A 5,526-nucleotide genomic window follows, 5' to 3' on the forward strand; every position below is an offset into this window, starting at 1 on the left:
AGAACAACCTTGCTTCCCAAGTACAACATCAGACTCAGGTATCCTCATTTAACGTTTATGCGTGGTAGATATGTGAAATGGAAGCATCCAAGAAAATTCATGAAAGATACTGCAATTTTCTGATATTTTGTATCTCTGCATCAGCCTGAGATGCTTCTTTAGAAGCACCAGCTGCAGTTTCTAATTCAGGGAGGATGCAGTTTGGTTGTTTGGGAGGGCACCCACAGTTTGTTTCCTCCTTATGTTTACTTCCACCTTCCTCCACATAGAATGCAATGTTGTATTCTTATTGTTTCTGGATAGAGGGATTACTACTACCATTAAAAATAGACACCCAACTTTTGTCTTTAACATTGCCAAACATGTCTTGAGGTAAAGCATTTTTTCTCAAAATGTGTTACTTTACATTAAGAGATTTTTTACAAAAGAACACTGGAAAGCTCTTCTTGTGTCAAGTCCTCTTCATCATGGCCTGGAACTCATTTCTTTTTTTTCTTTAGCTATAGCCTCATCTTTGTGTTGGTGCCCAATAGGGATCCTCCCCAGTGAAGAATACACAGTTTCTATAAGGATGCCCAATCTTGAGAAGTGCTGCTATTTGGTCACTATCCCTGTTTGTAGAAATATCTATAACAGGGTAAATCAGTTCCAGTTGTGTCCCTATCTTTAGTTCCAATCAATAATTGAATATCTGCATATTCAGGCTTATTCAAAATAGGATAAATCAAAGTTGATTTCCATAGCTTTGGCCCATCTAGATTGAAGAAATACCTAGATGGTGGTCTGATAGCAGGTTACACCTGCAGGTTGAAGAGAATGGAGAGGCATAAATCTAGCGTTCTATTATCTGCATTGAACCAAAGCCTGATAAACGTAGTCCATCATTTTCATCTCAGACATAATTATCATTACATGAACCTTCTCAGAGGATTTGCAGTGTTCCTGAGGTGATATATCTATGTTCATCTATTCTAGCGACACAGTCTGTGTTGAGGTCATTTCCAACTCAAAGACAGAAGAGAAACACATTTTTTGCAGATGTAATTTCTGTCAAAGAGTTTGCCGCAATCTATTTTTATAGGTATTACCTCCAGAATTTTGTATATTGTGCATCCATCCTATGTTTGAGCTTGAGAGCAGGAAAGTTGGGTGGAATGGCCTTCCTTTTGTTTATGACAAGGTTAGAGTTGGCCAAGGAGAAAGAGTAGAACGTTGTTGTAAGTTTTTGGATATATTTGCAAAATAAGGATGTAGGATGGTTGAGATGTCATGTGCTGAACATGATCGCCATGCTGCTGAAAGTTAATTTAAAAACTACAGGTATTACCTCTAGAATTTCGTATATTGTGCATCCATCCTATGTTTGGGCTCGAGAGCGGGAAGTTTGGGTGGAGTGGCCTTCCTTTTGTTTGTGACTAAGGTTAGAGTTGGCCAAGAAGAAAGAGTAGAATGTTGTTATAAGTTTTTCGATATATTTGCAAAATAAAGATGCAAGATGGTTGAGATGTCATGCGCTGAACATGATCGCCATGCTGCTGAAAGTCAATTTAAAACCTAGACTGTGGGAAGGATGTTATCCAAGTCGAACTTAGAATCTACTCCAATTAATATTAAAAGCTATGAAACATTGCTCAAAATTGTTGACAACACTTGTGGAAATAGCTTTGATCTTTATTATGGTTTATTTATGTATAATAACAATGCAACATAATAGTAGGAGAGATTGGAAATGGCTTTCGATGCTTTAAAGAAACAGTTTGTAGGGCAGTTGCACGAAATAGTTAGAAAACAATTATTTGAAGGGATTAGTAGTGAGAAAGTTTCTCAACAAACTTCAGCATTTGCTGAAATGCAAAATTCTCCACAATTCAAATAATTCTTCCGATAAGCAAAAAATACATGAACTGTCTAATGTCGTTAAGGGGCTATCTGATGTAGTTAATAAAGTTCAATAGGGATTTATAATTTCTATCTGCTCCTCGCCACTTCTTGGAGGTATTTAGACTGCAACATTTTTAGAGATTTCTTTCACAATGCTTTGTATCTTTTGTTTATTACGCCGTAAGGCATTTCCCTCTGAAATGAACTCCCCCAAATGCCTTTCTGTCCTAATCGTAGCCATTAGATCTTTTGTTAGACGATTGAACAAAAATCCGCCGTCTGATTTAATAAAAAATGTTTTAAAACATTAAAAAACGTTTCACTTTCCACTTGACATCTGTGCGTCGAGCTTCCGGGAGAGTTCATGGAGTTTATGGTTGTTTCCGTTTATAGTTTCGTGGAGTTTATGCTTGTTTCAGTTTACGGGCTCCAATTTCTGTTTGTATAGTCGAATCGGCATTGGCAATGGCATCCCCCGTATCCTCATGCCCCCAAAACCCTTCTGAAACTGAAATCGGGATAGAAATCGCGCAAACTGGTGAAAGGAAACCGCGATACGACTCCACTAGCGTTCAAACCTGGAGAGATGTCGTTTCTCGTGTTGCAGAAATAAGGGGTTTCGATCTAGACGCATATAATGGGTGAGATCTCAACCCTCCCCTCTCAGTTTTGTAGTACTTCACACTGATTAGATATACATAGGTTAATGTTGATAACCCAGATAGCGATGACAAGAGCTCTCAAATATCATGCTACAAAAGCTGGAGTCACCAGCTACTTCAGCACTGCGTGAAGAAGCTTTGCCACAATACAGCTTATCGTGGCATTGCTATGAAGAAGTTGCAACTTCTTGATAGTAAAGGTGGTTTGGTGGAGCGATTTTTGAGGAGGGTGCGATTACCAAACCTTAGATGGCTTCGCTGGAATAAATGCCTCTGGTTTTCTCTGCCTTCTTGGATACCTATGAAGAACCTTAGGGTTTTAGAAGTGCGGGGGAAGAAATTGAAATCATTGTGGCAATCCGGATATCAGGTAAATAAAATTTTGGCAATTTAAAGTATGTGTTTATTCGTTATTGATTTCGCACAGTAGGATCTGCAACGAATTTAAATGGTTTTGCAGAAGCTAATCGTCGAATTCTTTCTTACGATTAAAACCCTGGAACATTTTGCAGGCACCTTTGTTGTTGTGACAGTTAGTTATTTATTCTCCCTTTCAAAGTTACCAAAATCAATAGGGCACCTTAAGCACCTCGAACTGATTGTCCTCCATAAGATTAATCTTAAAACTTTGTTGGATGAATTTTGTCATTTGGTGTCGTTGAAACGATTGGAGTTAACAAGTTGCCCAAATCTAAAGTCACTGCCAGATTCCTTTGGGTGCTTAATAAGCTTGGATTACATCGATCTGTCTCACTCTTCTCATTTGCAGGTGCTTCCAAAGTCTTTTGGTAATTTAATAAACCTAAAAGACATAGGTCTGTCTCACTCCCTACAGTTGTAGATGCTTCCAGGTTCTTTTGGTAATTTAATTCGTCTTCAATATCTTGATTTGAGTTGGCGCTATAATTTAACCGTCTCTAGCGAAACACTGGGAAACATTAGCACACTTGAATGTTTAGATGTTTCCTATTGTAAGAACATTGAAATATTACCTCCGCAAATAGCATATCAAAAGTACCTAAAAAAATTAAATTACTGCATTAAATGGGTAATATGCATTAAATTACCCAATCCATGATGAGGAGGGGTCCTTCGCATCCAAGCATCCATATTCATAAGACCGTCTTTCATAAGATCCTGGCTCAACGCATCAAAGTGCCCAATGACCTAATCAAGATGCCAAAATCAGGGTCCTCACAGTTCCCTCTGCTCATCGTGCTCGCCAAGACATAGGATCAGCCATGCAAATCCTTCTTCCAATGTGTTCTTCATGAGGCACCTTGAGAGATACCATACCTCTGATTTTATGTTCATACAGGCTGCTACAAGGGTCTACTCCAAAGTGCGTCGCACTTCTTCTATCTTCCAAACTTCCAAGGGTACTGTCACCGTTATCCAATGGTGCCAACACAAAGAAGTTGCATACTTTTCTTGGATGAACTTCCTTTGCTTCAGCTACTAGACAAAAATAGGATCACATGGAGGGCTGCCACTAAACCTTCTCAACAAAATCACATCAACTGCTAGATAATGACATTATGGAGGGCTTTTACTATTCTTCAAAAATCATTTTCAGATTGATGTCTAAAGGGACCATCCCTTCTCATAACTGCATCCTCTATTTTTATTTGCTTCTGGGCACCTCTTATGAAGGTTTCAAAGACATGAATATATATTCCTTATTGATTTGCAAGTTGGCTTGAATGGAACAGGCTTTTAACACTTGTATATATATATATATATATATATATGGGCGCTTGTAACAGTGATAAGGACTTGGCCTCTTCTTCAATACACAAAATAAGGTTCCTTGATTTTACTAATATAGATGACATAGGATGCCCATTGATTGTCTTTTCAAGGCTTGCAAATATATGCATACAAAATCTCGACTTCCTTAAATTATGAAGGGCCTTAGAACTGTCCTTTAAAAGATTCTCCGCTTCCTTATAAATATGTGGAATGAGAAGTCCACCACCTTTCTTCTTTTATAACCCGGAGATCAAGAAATCACAGCCCCAATGACCTATACTGGTCGGCCAAATTCACAGAGCATGATAGTATATAGCAGTGCTTTATGTGACATAGGCTTCTTGGCCTTATTACAAGCACAAGGAATAAGTAGGCATCTTCTTAGATAAAACAATCGACATTAACAAAACTTTTTCTCTTCAATAACTCAGAGAACAAAGAGGCATGAATAGGTCGGATTCACTGTCTGAATTGAAGAGCGAGAGAGAATATAAGACAAAGTTCACCGAGCCATAACATTTTTGCCTCCATACCACAAGATCGAGAACAGAGTAATCCTTTCTCCAAGGTTGGCTTCATGAAATGACCTTTGGCATATTCTTGTGTTCTTGCACTTTTCTTGGCCTCTTAGGAGAATAAAGTTCTTTTCAAAAGACTTATCCAAAAGCATACTTATGCCCAGAATGTAAAAGAGAGATAGCTCCATTGCATAGTAGACCTTTATTGTTTCTTGTGCTCAGAACAATAGGAACACTTGGCTCCTTCTTAATGGTTCAGAGAACTAGGCCAACAACTCGGTTCTTCATTGCTCCATAGGAATCTCTTTAATTCATTGATCAAATCCAAATAAATATATGTATCCCTAGAGTCACTTATTTGATCCTCAACAAATTTTCTTGTTGGACATCTTTGTTTACAAGAGTTGAATTTATGTGAGCATCGGTGACTGGATGGAAGGACTTCTAGCTTCAGAATTCTGATGCAGAGGTGCCAAAGGGATCAGATCTTCAAACATACTGTTGACTGCTTTATCCAATGAGAAGCTTGGACTCAGATCAACAAATTCTTAAAACAAAACTCTTCATTGACTTCTTATCATGACACGTGGTTTAGCTACTGAAGGAGGACTTTAGCATCTTCAGATTTGATTAATGGCCTTCATGAGCTATTTAGCCCAGCTCTTGCATATACCTAGACTTATATTATTTTTCGAGACCTCTCATGTTTTCTA

General features: G+C 38.2%; 1 pseudogene; it reads left to right on the top strand.

Moving 5' to 3' along the window:
* The first annotated feature begins 571 nt into the window (after positions 1 to 571).
* LOC149212280 (arogenate dehydrogenase 2, chloroplastic pseudogene) lies at positions 572 to 1,955 on the top strand (annotated as a pseudogene).
* Positions 1,956 to 5,526: the final 3,571 nt, after the last annotated feature.

The sequence above is a fragment of the Pinus tabuliformis genome, chromosome 1_1 (assembly GCF_031772625.1).
Source record: "Pinus tabuliformis cultivar Carrire ecotype Pingquan chromosome 1_1, CPIR1, whole genome shotgun sequence".
NCBI lineage: Eukaryota > Viridiplantae > Streptophyta > Pinopsida > Pinales > Pinaceae > Pinus > Pinus tabuliformis.